The sequence below is a fragment of the Polypterus senegalus genome, chromosome 8 (genome assembly GCF_016835505.1).
Source record: "Polypterus senegalus isolate Bchr_013 chromosome 8, ASM1683550v1, whole genome shotgun sequence".
In the NCBI taxonomy this organism is placed as follows: domain Eukaryota; kingdom Metazoa; phylum Chordata; class Cladistia; order Polypteriformes; family Polypteridae; genus Polypterus; species Polypterus senegalus.
The window spans coordinates 59,169,758-59,188,871 of record NC_053161.1 but is presented as its reverse complement, the minus strand read 5'-3'; the positions used below and the strand labels follow the sequence as shown (position 1 = coordinate 59,188,871).

Genomic DNA, 19,114 nt, shown 5'->3' with positions numbered 1-19,114 from the left:
TTTGGATAGCCCTTCAGCAAAGGTGCTAACTGCTAAGCTTCCCTTATGTTAATGCGACTCATGTTTCATAAATTCACCGAGATTTTACTCTATGAGCACCTTTACACCAAAATCTTAAAAAAATGGTTGCATTTTGCACTGACAAATTTATACAGCCAACAATTTACAAATGTGACCTTCATTTCCTCAAACTTTTTATCATTTTTATGATGTAAAACTGTTATCCAGGTTAAAAAAAGGTGACTCACAAAACAACACATGGCATGCAGAGAGAGTCAGCCAATTCATTAGGTGATGTCACATGAGGTGCATGGCTTATTAAAGTTAAGGGGTGTGTGTTATGGACACCGACGGGTGCCTTTTATGTAACTCTAGTGTTGATCGCTTTGGACACCAATGACTACCCCACCATCCTGGGCCTCAAAGTCTAACAATACTGATGGCGTGGTATGGACACGGAGATATGACGTCAATATAACTAAAGCAATTTACTTCACTGAAAAATTTGGAACTGCTTGCTGCCATTGATGCTAGCAAGAAGAAAATAGATGTTGTCATCGAGTCTGGCAATCCATCGTCAGCGTCGCCGACTGCATGTGCTGAAAGACTGCCCTATGTTCCAATTCCATTATAATGAAATCCCCATTTTTCAGTCCTGAACACTGTGCTCTTTGCTTCGCTTGCCACCCCCTGGCCTGCGCTATACGCCTGCCACTTCGCATTTCTGCCGCTCACATATGTGGATCTCACTTTCAGCAAACAACAAATCTTTTAATTCTCGCGGATACGTCTCTTCATTGGGAAGAAACGCTACTTTTCCCTGATGGCAACACGAATTACACGATCTACAAGTCTCCGACTTAAAGTACAATGATCCCTCGCTATATCGTGCTTCGACTTTCGCGGCTTCATTCCATCGCGGATTTTAAATGTAAGCATATCTAAATATATATCACGGATTTTTCACTGGTTCGCGGATTTCTGCGGACAATGGGGCTTTTAATTTATGGTACATGCTTCCTCAGTTTGTTTGCTCAGTTGATTTCATACAAGGGACGCTATTGGCGGATGGCTGAGAAGCTACCCAATCAGAGCAGAGATTACATATTAAATAAAACGCCTCAATGATATACGATATGCTTCCCATGCGCTGCTTCGCACACTTCAAAGCTCTAACAGCCCGTATTGATTTTTCATTGTTTGCTTTTCTCTGTGTCTCACTCTCTCTGAGAAATACAGGCAGATACTTATCCATCATGCAATACCATCAGGGAGGCGTATGATTGGCCCCATTATCTGCTTCTGACGGAGGGGGTGTGAGCAGAGGGGCTGTTTGCACAGAGGCTATTTGCTTAGAAGATACGAACGCGCCTGTAAAAAAATGCTAAAAGACTACCTTCACATTGATCCCTTCATTGCGCCGCTTTATCTTGGTGCTTGCATACTTAAACGCGCAACAGCCCTATTGATTTTTGATTGTTTACTTTACTCTCCTCCCAGGCTTAAAGGTCACGTCTCGTCCCAGGATTTTTTTTATATAATAGAGATATCTATCTATACTAATGAAAGGCAAAGCCCTCACTGACTGACTGACTCATCACTAATTCTCCAACTTCCCGTGTAGGTAGAAGGCTGAAATTTGGCAGGTTCATTCCTTACAGCTTACTTACAAAAGTTGGGCAGGTTTCATTTCGAAATTCTATGCATAATAGTCATAACTAGAAGCTATTTTTCTCCATTTACTGTAATGGAGTTGAGCTGGATGGCCGTGGGGGGTGGAGTTTCATGTGACATCATCACGCCTCCTATGTAAGTACGTAGAGAACAAGGAAGAACTCCAAACAGCGATCAGCACAAAACGCCATTTCACAATTGAGAAGGCAGAAAAAGATTATAAAGCAAGTGATGCATACAAGCGTATTCATAAATACAAGCATATTCATAAGTACAGCTACTGCGGAAACAAAGCACGGCGTGAACCGTAAGTTTACATTAAGTTTATAGACACACTCCCGCTGCCGTTTGTCATGCCTACGACGAATGACGGTATTCGCGACATACAAGTTTACTGAGAAGACACGAGGTATAAACGAGACTTTGGATCACTTTGTAACGGAGTTAAAATTGCTGTAGCAACAAACTTTTAAGTGCCGGGTCTTAGCTAACATTAAATAAACACATCCTCCAAATACGAACCTGATTGCAAGAAATAATGATGATCAAATCCTTGATGACAGCAACACTCACAAAACTATTACTGTATATTGACAATCATGTTACGTTATTTTTAAAATGTTCCCTTTTCTTAGCACAAGCACAGCTGAGAAGCTTCGATGCATGTACTCCATAACGCGTTAAAAAAAATAACGCATTTAATCACACTTTCAATTCAAGCAAAGGGGAACTTTTGTCAATGCATGATTTCCTGGTACATCGACAGTACCGCCGCTCCCTATACGCAGAGTACACAGTCCCAGGGGGCACGTTTTTATATATTATAATAATAAATTAATATTAGTAATATACATATACAAATAAACAAAAATATAAACGTATATATTGCATTTTACGGTGAACGCAGAGTAGGCTAAGCACACGTGATGACGCGTGCGCCCTCACCTCTGTTATGGCTGCCTATTTGGCCAAAAATGATAATAATTGAACAATATGCCTGCTCCTGGAAAGAGACATCAACAGTCCGGCGCCGAGAAACGAAAGAAAAAAAAAGCCCAAGATGAAGCCCGTGCATGGAACCAAATCTCTGGATTGCTCTGCGCATAGCAGTGACGCTCCCTGTAACTGTTGCTTCTGCTGAGCGAAGTTTTTCTAAAATGAAGCTCATCAAAACCTACTTCTGCTCATCTATGGCACAAGAGCGCATGAGTGGTCTGGCAATTGTCAGCATCAACTCTGAATTAGCAAAGGCTTTATCATATGAAGAGCTCATTTACGACTTTGCCTTAAGAAAAAGCAGAAGTGTTCTGAACTTTGGAAAGCTCCAGCAGATGACAGTGTTGATTTTATTTCAGTTTATTATTGTTTATTTTATTTATTATAAATGCTTTATTTAAAGTGTAATTTTAGTTTGTATTTTTTGCTGTAGAGGTACAATTGTAATTTATAAATGATACAATTTATTTATGTATTTACTTTTATTTGAATAAAGTTCTATTTTGGCCCCTATAGTAGGTGTTTTTTTATTATTTTATTTTTACTTCCATAATATTTGGGGGAGAGGGCACAAAAGTAAATTTCTGCTTAGGGCACCCATTTGGCCAGCAGCGGCCCTGTACATCGATTACATTGATGCACACTGAAAAGCAAGCAAAATTAGATGCATTACAGAAAGCAGACTTTGTGGCTCTTACTGGGGATCATTGGACTTCCGTGACCGTTAGTAATTCTAAATACATCTAATTACAAAATGTTCAATGATCACACTGTTTTAGCCTAATGTACAAAATAATTTTGGCTAATGTTACTCAGAGTTTAAAGAGTAAGTTGGTCAAATTACCTTTTATGTTTCTGACTTATTTTTTTAAGAAGAAAAACTGCACTTTATGTTGAAATTTTGGTTATTATTATTTAAAGACAATAACTATTCTGAAAATGTACTTTAAAGTACTTAAACTACCACTTTATTTTTAAGTCTGCCCAATTTTAACCAGGGATGATATTTTTGTTTCTGTTTTGAATTCAAATGCAGTTTAAAAGCATTTTTTTTCAGAAATTAAAACAGCTTCAGTTTACAATATTCATGTCCATGTCTATTATTTGATTCTGTCGCCCACTAAAACCGTTTTAAATTAAAAAAAAAACAACGATTTGGGGCAAATTTACGTGTGATTACATACGATTAATCAAGATTAATTCTTACACAGCCTCTAATTAATTGGATTAATTTTTTAATCGAGTCCCACCTAATATATATATATGTAGATATATATATATATATTTGTATATATGTGTGTATATACAGTACATATGTAGATATGTATATGTGTATATACAGTATGTATATATGTGTGTGTGTATATATATATATGACAGCAACACTCATAACAGTGACAAAACAATTACATTGACAATCATGTTACGTTATTTTCAAAATGTTTCCTTTTCTTTTTCATTAGTTCTTTAACACACTACTTCACTGCCAAGCACGGGTATTTTGCTAGTATACATATATATTCATATCTACTCTATATATACTGTATATAAAAGCCTAAAAGTGCAACAGTGACGTTTTTATGTCACGTTTTTTGTCATGCTTTAAATCAGGCTTATTTTAAAACCTACATAAATGCTGTATGTTTGGTATTGTAGCGTCTTCCCAGACGTAATGACGATCCGAGACGGTCACTTGGTTAGTCCTTTTTTAAATAAATAAAAAAACGGTTGCTGTTGGCCGCAACCACGAACAGGCAGAACTTAAAAAAAACAATCTCACAGCGAGAGCGACATGACCGAACTTCTCTCCTGTCTCCACCCTCCTCCTTACAACCCAGCGCTCCCGCCCTCCGCCTCGGCTCCACCCCCATCCCTCCGGAACCTCCTTTACCTTCCACTCTATTACATGAGAAATAACAGGGACAACAGAATAAATAACTGAGGGATGCAAATCACAGAACACAAACTGCAAAACAGAACTCTACAATAAAGAACAGAACGCTACACTGCTCCCTCCCCACTAAGACCCTCGTCCCGAGGGTCCCACAAAAAGTCCCTGAGGTGCCCGGGGGGTCTTCTCAGTCTCCGAGGCCTGCGGGGTGTGAACGCAGGTGGCTGTGCCTGTGGTCCCGCAGCAGGAGGGTGCAGCGCAGGGGGGGAAGTCAAAGGGTCAGCAGATGGAATAGCAGCTGGGAAGGGGGTGGTGGCCACCCGGTCCCTTTGAGAGGGCATGGGCCGCCTAGGGCTCTGTTGAGGCTGACCAGTGCCCCTGTAGGGTGCCAACCTGTCCCTGTGGAGGGCCACCCGCCTTCCCCTAGGAGGGAGCTGAACTCTATAAACCACCTCTCCCAGTCTTTCAAGCACTCTACAAGGGCCCACCCAGTGGCAGTCCAACTTAGGACAGAGACCCTTCTTTTTTCGGCTATAGACCCAGACCAGATCCCCGGCCTGGAAGTCATGACCTTTAGCCCGCATGTCATAACACCTCTTCTGTCTTATGCCTGCTTTTTGTAGCTGGTCACGGGCAAAGGCATGAGCTGAATCCATTCTGTGCTGGAGCTTGCTAGCATATTCCGGCCCTGGCGGAACAGCGGGCATGTCAGGGGGTCTCCCAAAGGTCATCTCCGGTGGTGTGCGCAGTTCTCGTCCCAACATGAGCAGGGCTGGTGTGCATAGGGTGGAGTCCTGTACCGCAGACCTGTAGGCCAATAAGACGAGGGAAGGTGAGTGTCCCAGTCCCGCTGGTGCTCTGCCGTGAGGATGGCTAACTGTTTCACCAGGGTTCGATTGAAGCGTTCAACCAAGCCGTCGCTCTGGGGTGCAATGGTGTGGTCCGGGTCTTCCGCATGCCCAGGCTGACGCACATGGCTGAAAACACAGCCGACTCAAAGTTCCTTCCCTGGTCACTGTGGATGGTCTCTGCGGCTCCAAACCTTGCAAACATGCCCTCCACCAGGGCATCAGCCACGGTCTCTGCCTCCTGGTCTGGAATGGCATACGCCTCTGGCCACTTGGTAAAGTAGTCCATTGCAACAAGGATATAACGGTTCCCCTTATCTGTACAGGGGAACGGGCCCACTATGTCCACCGCGACTCTCTCCATCGGGCTCCCACTGCCATCTGCTGAAGTTCGCACGGGACTGATGAGGGGGACCCTTGTGCGCTGTGCAGAGGTCACAGCGACGGCAGAAGTCTTCCACGTCCCTCCTGACCTGACCCCAGTAAAACCCTTGCCTGATGCGACGGAGAGTCTTTGCCACCCCAAAGTGACCAGTCCCTGTGGCACCATGGCATGCCTGGAGGATATAGTCCCTCAGGGACCGGGGAACCACCACCTGCCACCTCTCCTCTCCAGTGGCCGGCTCCTTCCAGGCCCTCTGCAGTACCCCGTTCTCTACCCTAAGGGCATCAAATTTCTCAAATAGTCCTTTGGAGGCAGGAGAACACCCTGCCACCTCCTCCCACTGTGGTTTGCGGCCTGCCTCCACCCAGCGTAGCACCGGCTGTAGATCAGCGTCTAGCCCTTGTTGAGCTCTCCACTCTGTTTGGTCCAACATTTGAGTCAATCTGCAAACCGGTCCACCCCCCTCACATGTAGCATCTTGCTCCTCCTCCCCCTTGATCTCGGCCTCCCTGGCCTCTCTCTTCTCACAGTACTTGCAGCCCGCATGCACACAAGGGCGTCGGGACATGGCGTCAGCATTAGTGTGCCGGGTTCCCGCCCTGTGCTCCACTGTGAAGGAATACGATGCCAGCTCCTCAAGCCAGCGGGCTATCTGGCCCTCTGGTTCTTTAAAGGACATCAGCCACTGTAGGGCAGAGTGGTCGGAACGGACGGTGAAAGGGAGGCCGCACAGGTAGTACCTGAAATGTCCTATGGCCTTAACAACTGCAAGGAGCTCCCTGCGGTCACGCAATAGTGCCGCTCAGCTTTGTTGAAAGTCCTGCTAAAATAGGCCACTACTTTTCCCCTTCCTCCCCTACTTGGCTCAGCACCCCCCATCCCAACACCACTGGCATCCGTGTCAAGGATGAACGGCCGACTGGGGTCGGGGGGGGTGAGGATCGGAGCGTTTGTCAGTGCCATCTTCAAGGAGCTGAAGGCCTGCTCGCACTCTGGTGTCCACACAAAGTCACAGCCCTTTCCCTGCAGGCGGAACAGGGGTGCAGCTATACAGGAGAACCCCCTGACGAACCGCCTGTAATAGGAGGCCAGCCCAAGGAAGCTCTTCAAGTCCTTGATGCTGGTAGGCGTCGACCAGTCCCTTACCGATCGGACCTTGTCCTCCAAAGTGCTGATTCCCTCACCCCCGATCCTGTGTCCCAAAACTTCCAGTTCCTTCCTCATGAAGCAGCACTTTTCTGGGTGCAGCTTCAGTCCTGCTGCTGCTATCCTCTGTAGGACTCTCCTCAGCGAACCCAGTGCCGCCAAGGAGCCCCCATGCACAAGAATATCGTCCAAATAAACCAAGCATTCTTGGCGGGAATGGCATCCAGGACCCTTTCCATTAGCCGCTCAAATGTGGCTGGGGCGTTACAAAGGCCAAAGCTGAGGACCTTGAACTGCCACAACCCCCGCCCGGTGCAGAAAGCGGTCTTCGGACGGGCCTCTGGGCTGAGTGGGACCTGCCAATAACCGCTGCGTAGGTCTAATGAGGAGAACCACGATGACCCGACACCAGATCCAAGGACTCATCTATGCGGGTAGCGGTACGAGTCTTTTAGTCACACTGTTCAGAGGCCTGTAGTCTACGCAGAACCTCATTTTCTGACTCTTCTTTTTGTGGACCATCACAACCCCCGAAGCCCACGGGCTATTGGACGGCTCAATGATCCCTGCGTTGAGCATTTCCTCAATCGCCGTGTCAGCGGCCTCCTGATGTGCCAGGGGGAGGCGGCGGGGGCATGTCTTGATCGGCCGCGCGTCCCCTGTGTCGATCTCATGGTGGACCAGGTGTGTCAGGCCGGTCTCTTCTGAGAGTGCGAAGATGTCCTTGAATTCCCACAACACCTGCCACAGCTGCTCTTGTTGCTCGGGTTGCAGGCCATCACAGCTGCGCCTCCAGATCTCTTTCACCGCCGTCAACCTGTCAGCCTCCCCCGACACCGGCTGTTGGACCAAGGACTGTGGCTGTACATCTCCCCTGGTGTGGATGACAGGGTGCACGGGACAGGCGGGTCCACCTGCAGGGGTAAGTCCTCCATCTGATGGGTCCCGCTGCTTCGATGCCGCTGGAGGTGAGCTTTGGGACTGCGCAGGTCGGACCATCTGCACCATGGGACCCCCCGGGAACTGTAGTGTGTTTTTCCCCAAGTCCAGTACACACCGAGCTGCCCTTAGAAAGTCTAGGCCTAATATGCACTCATCCTGTACAGCTGCAACCCACACCTTAAAGTCCACTACTAGGCCACCTACCCGGATGTTCACCAGCCCCGCCCCAGCATGGGAGTTAACTCCCCGTCACAGTTCAAGCTTGACAGATGTGGCTTCCAACTGCGTCCCTGCTGGAACCATGTCGGGTCTGAGGAGCGTGGCAGTGGAGCCCGTATCTATTAGAGCTACACAGAGCACCCCCTTCAGGGTGATAGGGACATGGCAGAAGTCCCCAACATGAGTCCAGCCGACGACCCTGATCCATTCCGCGCCGTGTCTGCTTCTGGGGAAAGCTGAGCCATACTTTCCCGGCTTTGCAAGTGGGCTCTACCCCCCGACGGACCCACGGAGTGGGACGGATGAGTAGGGGTCTGCGCCGTCCCTTCTACGCAGACCCTGGGCCGTTTCCTGTCGGTCAGCACGCTTTGGGCACGTGACGCTGATGTGGCCGCCCTGGCCGCACACCCAGCAGACAAGATCTCCGCGGCGAGGTCGGCGCTCTGCGGGGCTGGAGTGACACAGCTCGAATCATCTCTGTCAGCTCGCTGACCCACGCCGCCTCTCTGGTCCTTGAATTTCGCTACCCACGGCCCTTGCAACAGGGCTACAGGTGAAGGCATCAGTCTCAACCGTAGCTCCCACCAGCTCCCTCTCCAGCGCTATCTCTAAAGCGTTCTGCAGCGCGCGAGGGTGGGCCAGCTGCGTCTGTACCCGAGATCCCTCGGGACAGAGCCCGGATGAATTGGTCCCTTGCAAGCTCGCTCTGCACCACGGCTGGCATGTGCGAGTAAGCCCACCTCGTCAGTGCTTCAATATCTGCAGCTAAACGCGAGCGCTCCCTGTCAGTCTCTGTCTATTAGCCAGTTCAGAGCGCAGGACAGCGGGCTGATTAAATTGTCCAAACCGCCGCTGCAAGGCCCCAACTAAGGCCTCATAGTCACCCCGTTCTTCTGGGCTAAGTAACAGCAGACAGCGCGAGGCATCATCCGTGAGGCACAGAGCCAGCTGAAGTGCTTTGATGTCTTCGACCATCCCGCAGCCTTCGCCAGCAGTTCAAATTGGGCATAAAAGGCCTCCCAGTCAGTCTTACCAGAATATTTGGCGTTTTCATCTGCGGCTGGACACATAGGGGGCCGCCATTTCTGATTCCGTTCGGCTTCCCCTCCTTCCTGGTGAGTATTTGCGCGCCAGCGCCGTCCCCCGCCAACCCCGCACTGAATCCGGCGTCAGCAGCTAGCTTCCTGGCAGTCTGCCTCAGGCGAGCACGTGCTCGTATCCCAGAGAGCGCCTATCCACGTCCCGGATAATCAGCGTTATCACCGTACTCCACCTCCTCCTTGACTTCTGGTCGAGCGCCTGCGTTGTCCCCAGCGCCATGCTGCTCACGGTGATAGCAGGGTTAGCTGGAAGCTGCTAGATAGCTCACCCGAAAGCCGAGCACAATCCCGGTGTTTACTTCTGACACCAGTGTAGCGTCTTCCCAGACGTAATGACGATCCGAGACGGTCACTTGGTTAGTCCTTTCTTTAATAAATAAAAAAACGGTTGCTGTTGGCCGCAACCACGCCGAACAGGCAGAACTTAAAAAAAACAATCTCACAGCGAGAGCGACATGACCGAACTTCTCTCCTGTCTCCACCCTCCTCCTTACAACCCAGCGCTCCCGCCCTCCGCCTCGGCTCCACCCCCCCATCCCTCCGGAACCTCCTTTACCTTCCACTCTATTACATGAGAAATAACAGGGACAACAGAATAAATAACTGAGGGATGCAAATCACAGAACACAAACTGCAAAACAGAACTCTACAATAAAGAACAGAACGCTACAGTATCATTCTTTTCAGAATTTACCGAACTGTAATGTAATGTTAGATTTTTCAGATTCTCATTCCATTTTTAAATTCAAAACTAAAAAAATATCAAGAACTTGCGTCTTGCGAGATGGTGCTTTGTGCCAAAAGATTTAACCATGTCCTGGGCCGGAAATAAAAGACAAAAAGTAGGACAGCTGCTGTACAGGCTTTTAAATGTTTGAAGCGCCGTGCAAGATGCAGATCACACAGCACCAGAGCAGCAGCAAACCAGAAGGTGATCGAGGAAAGAGGAGGTAAAAAAGAAACTGTTTGTATCCCATTGTATCACCGTTTAAGAGGGGGTTTTGGAGGAGCAACCACATCTCAGCCCCCCTCTTCACAACATGAGTTGTAGAGACACAAAGCGAGGGGGGGGGGGGACCCTAGTGTATATATATATATATATATATTACCATTTTATTACATATGCATATATGCTGTCTATATATGAATACTATGTAGTAAAATGGTAAGGTCTGTTGTGTGTCTGTGTGTGTGTGTGTGTTCAGTCCCTCTCAGCAATCCGATTGATCAATTTGCCTTTGGTGACACGATTGAAAGAGGAAGTCTGAGTGTGCGACACATGAGGAGGAGTAAAGGCCTAGGAGCCATGCTGAGAGTCGCCTTCAGTGACGGGATGTATAAAAGTGGACAGGAGACGAGCAAGGCCCCTCGAAATGACAGAGCAGGCTTTTCAAAAATATGCTTGACAGAGGATTCACCACCAAAGAGAGGCTGTGAAACACAAGGATACCAAAGAAAGGCATAGGAGGAACACTTAAGGTGCACATAAGGTCAGAGATGTCAAAAACATTTACATTTATTCTATTACCAGGCTTTTACAGGTAACGTGGCTAGTATATATATATTATAGATATATATACTGTATAAACAATATAGTTTATATATATACAGTATATATATATACAGTGGTGTGAAAAACTATTTGCCCCCTTCCTGCTTTCTTATTCTTTTGCATGTTTGTCACACAAAATGTTTCTGATCATCAAACACATTTAACCATTAGTCAAATATAACACAAGTAAACACAAAATGCAGTTTTTAAATGATGGTTTTTATTATTTAGGGAGAAAATAAATCCAAACCTACATGGCCCTGTGTGAAAAAGTAATTGCCCCCTTGTTAAAAAATAACCTAACTGTGGTGTATCACACCTGAGTTCAATTTCCGTAGCCACCCCAGGCCTGATTACTGCCACACCTGTTTCAGTCAAGAAATCACTTAAATAGGAGCTGCCTGACACAGAGAAATAGACCAAAAGCACCTTTAAAAGCTAGACATCATGCCAAGATCCAAAGACATTCAGGAACAAATGAGAACAGAAGTAATTGAGATCTATCAGTCTGGTAAAGGTTATAAAGCCATTTCTAAAGCTTTGGGACTCCAGCAAACCACAGTGAGAGCCATTATCCACAAATGGCAAAAACATGGAACAGTGGTGAACCTTCCCAGGAGTGGCCGGCCGACCAAAATTACCCCAAGAGCGCAGAGACGACTCATCCGAGAGGTCACAAAAGACCCCAGGACAACGTCTAAAGAACTGCAGGCCTCACTTGCCTCAATTAAGGTCAGTGTTCACGACTCCACCATAAGAAAGAGACTGGGCAAAATGGCCTGCATGGCAGATTTCCCAAGACGCAAACCACTGTTAAGCAAAAAGAACATTAGGGCTCGTCTCAATTTTGCTAAGAAACATCTCAATGATTGCCAAGACTTTTGGGAAAATACCTTGTGGACTGATGAGACAAAAGTTGAACTTTTTGGAAGGCAAATGTCCCATTACATCTGGCGAAAAGGAACACAGCATTTCAGAAAAGAACATCATACCAACAGTAAAATATGGTGGTGGTAGTGTGATGGTCTGGGGTTGTTTTGCTGCTTCAGGACCTGGAAGGCTTGCTGTGATAGATGGAACCATGAATTCTACTGTCTACCAAAAATCCTGAAGGAGAATGTCCGCCATCTGTTTGTCAACTCAAGCTGAAGCGATCTTGGGTGCTGCAACAGGACAATGACCCAAAACACACCAGCAAATCCACCTCTGAATGGCTGAACAAAAACAAAATGAAGACTTTGGAGTGGCCTAGTCAAAGTCCTGACCTGAATCCAATTGAGATGCTATGGCATGACCTTAAAAAGGCGGTTCATGCTAGAAAACCCTCAAATAAAGCTGAATTACAACAATTCTGCAAAGATGAGTGGGCCAAAATTCCTCCAGAGCGCTGTAAAAGACTCATTGCAAGTTATCGCAAAAGCTTGATTGCAGTTATTGCTGCTAAGGGTGGCCCAACCAGTTATTAGGTTCAGGGGCAATTACTTTTCACACAGGCCATGTAGGTTTGGATTTTTTCTCCCTAAATAATAAAACCATCATTTAAAAACTGCATTTTGTGTTTACTTGTGTTATATTTGACTAATGGTTAAATGTGTTTGATGATCAGAAACATTTTGTGTGACAAACATGCAAAAGAATAAGAAATCAGGAAGGGGGCAAATAGTTTTTCACACCACTGTGTATATATATATATATATATATATATTGACCAATACTTCAGTACTGTGTTGCGTAAAAACAGGACGAAGTCTAGAAATGTTTCGGAGATGGAAGAAGGCAGTCTGAGAAATGTTACTTATATGGGAGGAATTATTTAATAGTAATAATAATTATTATTATTTGATAATTGACATTATTAGTGTATAAATGGATATAAATAATTGCATTTAAACGATTCACCAAATTCTGTTGTATGTGAACGATATTGTTTTAAAATTTATTGTTTTTTCATCAGAAAACCCAGTTTCCATCTCCACCTGTATTAGTTTAAATGGCACTTTTGCCACTCGCAATAGGGCAGACGCGCTGACGTATCATGTCGACTGGGCAACACAGTGAATGCGGTATCTATCTATATAAGTCTATGCCTATTCCTCCTTCAGACTACAGTGTTCCCCGCTCCTCTCTCATGACCCCATTGGTGTCACATCACTGCCCGATAAATAGCTTGTCTGAGTGACCTTTCATTTTCGGCCATGTCTACGCCTGGGAGTCTATTCCTTAGCCTTCTACAGGAAGGTACTCTCTCGACCTATTGGTTTCGCTCCTTGGTGTTTTCGTTATACTGCGACGGTTGTTTCCTAAGTTATAAAATGAACAACAGTATCTTCTCTGTCGATGGGTTTTTGTACAACGTCATCTGTATTCCGGGATCTGGCAACTGCCTGTTCCTATCAGTGCGTTATTTCTTGACACAAACAGTTGACGAAGGCAATGCACTCTCACTACGACATAGGGCAGTAGATTTCATTGCATCACATTGGGACAGATTTGGAGACATTCTTCCTGTTGTTCTTTCCAATGCAAGTCGAGTTATCACAACAAGTCGGGAGTACTATCAATACATGGCAACATCTGGAGTTTATGGTGGTGAAGCTGAAATTCAAGCTCTTTCCGAGATTAGATCTTTCGACTCATTATCTGGCGTCTCCAGCAAAACACCAATTCACAACTGCGTCTTTCAAGAAGTATTTCTTTCTTCTTGATTTCTGAATTTCTTTCTCACCATTTTCCATTCCTATTCTTACTCCATATGCTACGGCAGGCATCAGCTAGTATATATATATCTCAACATATATACATATATACCTAGGAACCTGATCTGGAACAAGAGCGAGCTTAATAATCAGTATTTATTACACACGGATTTAAAAAAAGCTGCCTGCAGTAAAATGTTCAGTCTATATGGCTAGTCCTTGGACATACTGCGCGTATCTCTTTTGTAAATGTAATTTATTATCAAATCTAATCTGATATTAAAACCCAAGCTTGGTACAGTTTTTCCTTTTCTTGTGCAGTACCCAACTGCTATTATACAGTATGCGAAAATGTCTGAAAAAGACGAGAACACATTTAATTAAAATGTAATATCAATAGAGAATATTAGAGGCTTTTTAAATTCTTTACAAACAGTAGTGTTTTGATTGAATCGATTCACATTTTGTTTGGTTTTTGAACTTTTTGATTGTAAGACAGATAATTAGGATGACCTTGATTACAACAAGGTTTAAGAGTTTCAGTACTGGCAAAAGTTAGTTTACTATCTGAAAACTTATTAATTTGTTAATTAAAATGTGTTGTTATACAATTGAGTGTACACAATTTCTTCTACCTGATTGATATTTTTAAGTCATTCTTGTTATAAAAAATGACAACTTACACATTCATATTTAAGGAAGCGTGCAGGCCAAACTGAAATGTCGAATGTGTCTGCTCCGGAGTGGGGCGTCTCAGGGGGGATGCGTCTCCTCGGTGACCCGGACGCTTAGTACATCGATGTCATATTTTGTAAGACTCCGTCTGGACACCTGACCTCATTTTTTTTTTTTTCTATCTTTCAATGGACGTTTTCTTGAGAGTCTGAGACTGGATTATAGTGGAGCTATTAATTGAAATAACCTTTTCCTTAAAGATTATTTGGCATCTTAATCTGGGTATTTCTGTGTCCAAATTGTATAATCTGTCATTTTTTTAAGATGAACATCTGATTCTTAAGTATTTTTATTTCTTAAATGCGCTAATATATTTCCTGGAAAAGGTATTCTTAACTGATTAATTCTGGGTGGAGAAATATGTACAGTAATTATAGATGAAGGGAGAGGCCAGTGAGCCGCACTTCTCTTTATATTTGGGTTAAGGCTTGAGAAAGGATTTTATTTGATGACCTGCTTTTAGTAATGAAATTCTTTGTGCTTTTTAAAAACACAACCAGGAGGGTCTTGTGTGTGTGTGTGTATTTTTTTTTCTTCCAACTATCAGACCAAAAGCAACAAAATATGAGAAACAAAACTTAAACTTGTTCAGTGCAATAAAAAACAGAAAATATGATCGTCCAATTGTTATAGTTGTAATATATTTGAGAAGAAGACCTTTTTTCTTCCAGAGTTAATTTATTATGTTTCAAAATCCTATTATTTTTATGGTCCAAATATGTTTTGTCTGAATTTACAATGCAAGTTTAAATCTATTGTGGTGGACGGCCGGGACCCATGCCCGGCCAGGACACCCCTTCAACACTGGATCCGGTGGAGCAGCCATGGGATGCACGCTACATCCCCCAGAACACTTGGTGGCAGCCCCCTTGGGTTGCGTTGGGGCCTGTTTTATGGAACACCAGAGCTCATCCTGGTTGGGCTCCGTGGCCACCACCAGAGAGAGCTGCAAGGCTAAAGGGAGCCTGCAGCCACTACTCAGGGTGCCATAGTTGGGAGAAGGAGGACGTAGCTGCCCTGGGAAGAGTGGAGGAAAGAAGGGTGTGATTTACTTTGAATTTGTGTTTGGGGACTGTATAGGGCCAGTGGGACACGGGGAGGATGTGTACCACGGCTGAAGAAAATAAAGACTTTGTGTTTATTTTGCCCATGCCTCTGGTGTCAGTCTGTGACGGGTCGGTGCCAATATAGCGCCTTTATCACACTATTCATTGCAGCAACCTTTTTGAAATATTCAGTTTTTCATTAGGACGAAATAGGGTACATTTGAAAAAAAAAGAAAAATAGGCCTGCGTATCAGTTTAAAAAGTTGTTGTTTCTTAATTCTTAATAAGTTTCTTAATAGGCTACTTAGAAAATGGTGAGTTAAAGTAAGGGACTTTCAAGGTGAGAAGGTCTCCGATGAGGCAGAGTGGCCTTGCAGCGTTTCCACTGATGCTCTGTAAGTTACTGGCATTTAAACAGTAACCTGCTTCTTTATAAGATTTACAGAGGAGCAGAACAGATGTCATGCTAATGCTGGGCCTTTAGCGGGTTTTGCTTGTCTGGACTTCACACGTATCTGGCTGTTTGTCCCGACGTCAGCTGGAGGCCACCAGACAAGTCACAATTGACCTAAAGCACAAAAGAATCTTGACTTTGCTGACGATGCAGTGATCTTTGTGGATGTCACTGGAGGCTCTGATTGGGGCGCTCGAGAGACTGAGCGAGTGTCCTGGATACAAACCAAGATCAAGGCCTTTAATGACCTCTTGGGCACAGCCATCAGCAGTGTGTCTGTTTGTGGAGAGAGTGTTGACCTTGTTGAGAGTTTTACTTACCTTGGCAGTGACATTCATGTCTCTGGTGACTCTTCCTATGAAGTCAGTAGATAGATTGGGAGAGCATGGGGGGTTATGAGGTCGGTGGAAAGGGGTGTGTGGCTCTCCTGATATCTATGCAAAAGGAAGAAAGTCCAAGTCTTTAGAGTCCTGGTGCTTCCTTTCTTGCTATATGGTTGCGAGACATGGACGCTATCCATTAACCTGAGATGAAGACTGGACTCCTTTGGTACTGTGTGTCTCCAGAAAATCCTTGGGTACCATTGGTTTGACTTTGTGTCGAATGAGCGGTTGCCCATGGAGTCCCGAGTGAGGCACATTACCTGCATTGTGAGGGAGCGTCAGTTACGGCACTACGGCCATGTGGCGCGTTTCCCAGAGGGTGATCCGGCTCATAAGAGTCTAATTATTGGGGACCCGAGTGGCTGGTCCAGGCCAAGGGGTCACCCACGTAACACCTGGCTGCGGCAGATAGAGGGTCATTTCTGGAGGGCGGGACTGGACCGTGCGTCTGCCTGGACGGATGCCAACTGGGATCTCGAGTTGTTTCATCGTGTAGTGGGTGCGGCAACACGTTATACCAGTGCATGCTCCCCAACTTGACTTGACAAAAGAATCGGCCTGCACAACATTGGACATGAAAAGCTGACGTATCTCTGGTAATAAAAATTAGAGTTCTTAATAGGCAGTAAACAGCCTGGAAGAATATTTGCATAAGTGAAGAACACAAGACTTGAATTTTAACAGTAAAACAAATATTTCATTGTCCAAGTAATTTTCTAGGCATACTGTATGTGGTATGTTTTGCTCTTTTACAGATTTTACATCTTTTCATTTTCTTTTGAACTGGTTATCCTCCTTTAGAGTTCTCTGAGAAAAGGCCCAAAGAGTAATCGCCTGCTGCCTCTTAGGCCCCTTTTGTATGGAGATGTGAAATGATCTGTGGCCCAGTTGCTGCCAAGCACACTGAGATTTGTGATGATGAGAATGCTCAGGAGACAGGTTAGGCCACAATGGAAATTAGACCTTGGAACATCCCTTGTGATAATTAAGTGGGTACCTACTTGATTTCTTCAAATAATTGATTGTTGTTGGATTATGTTATGAATTGTTCATATCAAACACCGTGTTTAAGCACCCATCTTATCATATGTGTACCTGAGGTACCAAAGATCCATGGTCGACATTCTTGTGCTGAATTCACCTGAATAAAAAGATGTTCTGATTTCTCACCAATTAAGAGTTCAGCTGCCTCAACCATTTTTTTGGTTGAAGACAAAGGCAGCCAAAGAAGGTAGCTACATGTGAACAACCACCACATGAACCTGTTTAGCAGGAGTCAGCTGTCACGTCTGCAAGCACTCTTTCTCAATCTCATGAAGGCTGTGCTTTAGACTGAGGACGTGGAGTTTCTGTAGTAGTTAAGGGGCTGCAGATATCTGTGACTGATACCTGCTATGATGGCAACCCTAGGACCAATGACCACTAACTGTGAGGGATGTTATCAAAGACCTTCTGTGCAATATTAAATAAGTCTCCTGGATTCATTACAATGAACATACAGATCAAGAAAGAAAAGGCTACATTGATGGCCAACGTGAAGATGTTTGTGTGGTGGGAGGTTGGTGACTGCATAGAGAATGATCTTCAGGTAACCCCAAAAAGGTTCTGGGAAACCATTTAATGACTCAGGGTAACATTGGTCTCTACATGGGATCTCATCAAGAGCAAAACTGAGTACCGGTGATCACAGTCTCTTCCTCCTCCTCTTTTATTCCTACCAGATACTTCCTGCCACATCTCCAAGGACTAGGTTAAGTTATGTGGTTAACGTCACCACAGTGGTTAAGACGTAATGCAGTGGCAGAACCACAAGGTGAGTGAGATGCAGCAATAAATGCTGAAACAATGGCATGGATAGTGGAGCAATAGTGGACAAGGGAATATTTTATTCATTGACCAACCATAAATGACCTGAGAACAGATGTCTGTTCTTGGCATTGCATCAGTAGTAACCTTGTCTACGCCGCAAAGAGTGAGAGAACTTGTTTTCATCAGATGGGAGAAAATAACTGTTGCCTGCTTCAGCTAGACCAGTGTTTCTCAAACTCGATCCTGGGGACCCCCTGTGGCTGCAGGTTTTTGTTCCAACCAGCTTCTGTTTTTAATTGGACTCCTGGGCTAATTAAGTGATGTGGTATTTCCCAAGTTCTGTGTTTTGGGAACAATCTAGAAATTAGAAAACTAAGTTTGGTAAAAATTATATATATATATATATATATTAAAATGTACCAAGCAGTTATATGGCAATAATATATTTTTTTCTTTTTAACAATATTTTCATTCTACTTTTCTAGGTATTCTAATTGTTTAATTAATCCATTATTTACTAATTAGTGAGTCTAATGCATAAAGTACTTGAAGCCTTTAATTATTGTGTTGCTTGCCAGCGTGTCTGCTCTGCCCGTTTTGTCATTAATAAGACACAACAAAGGGGACAACTGCACAGAGAAAAGGCAAAATATAATGAAATCAACAAAAAAAAGTTAAGTGTTTAAATCTACAGCAAAAGCAGAAATATTTCTAAATGTCTTATAAATGTAAAAATCATGCTGCTGTGCTTTTCTGAATGTAGAATAAGAGAAAATAATCCCAGCTAATTAAATGAGAGCAGTGCTATTATCAGGTGTTGTCACTGATTAGGAATCTGGTTGGAACAAAAACCTGCAGCCACAGGGGGTCCCCAGGACCGAGGTTGGGAAACATTGTGCTGGACCACCATAGAGACTGGACAATTACAGATGGTTAAGCAATCATCCTTTGAAAGACTCTTAAGAAAGCCAAATCTTTCTCAGAAGACAAACAGCCTTTGACCCCTTCTTGGGAACAATAACTATTTGATGACACAATACGTCAGTCTCAATGTTTTCTAATAGCTATTATTATTCATATACTATAATTTTGTAATTATATAATTTCTGTTACTAAGTATAATTTTGAGTTTGATAGTTAATAAATTAATTACCGTAAACTACGTCTGTGCTCTATGACTCTGCTATTAAGAGTATTAACACTGAAAAGGTAATAAACCTTTTTTCTCTGTAGGCACA

The 19,114-nt window shown here is 44.4% G+C and overlaps 1 pseudogene; it reads right to left on the bottom strand.

The window, feature by feature from the left end:
• Window positions 1-4,671: 4,671 nt before the first annotated feature.
• Window positions 4,672-7,797, bottom strand: LOC120534553 (annotated as a pseudogene).
• Between the last annotated feature and the right edge of the window lie 11,317 nt (window positions 7,798-19,114).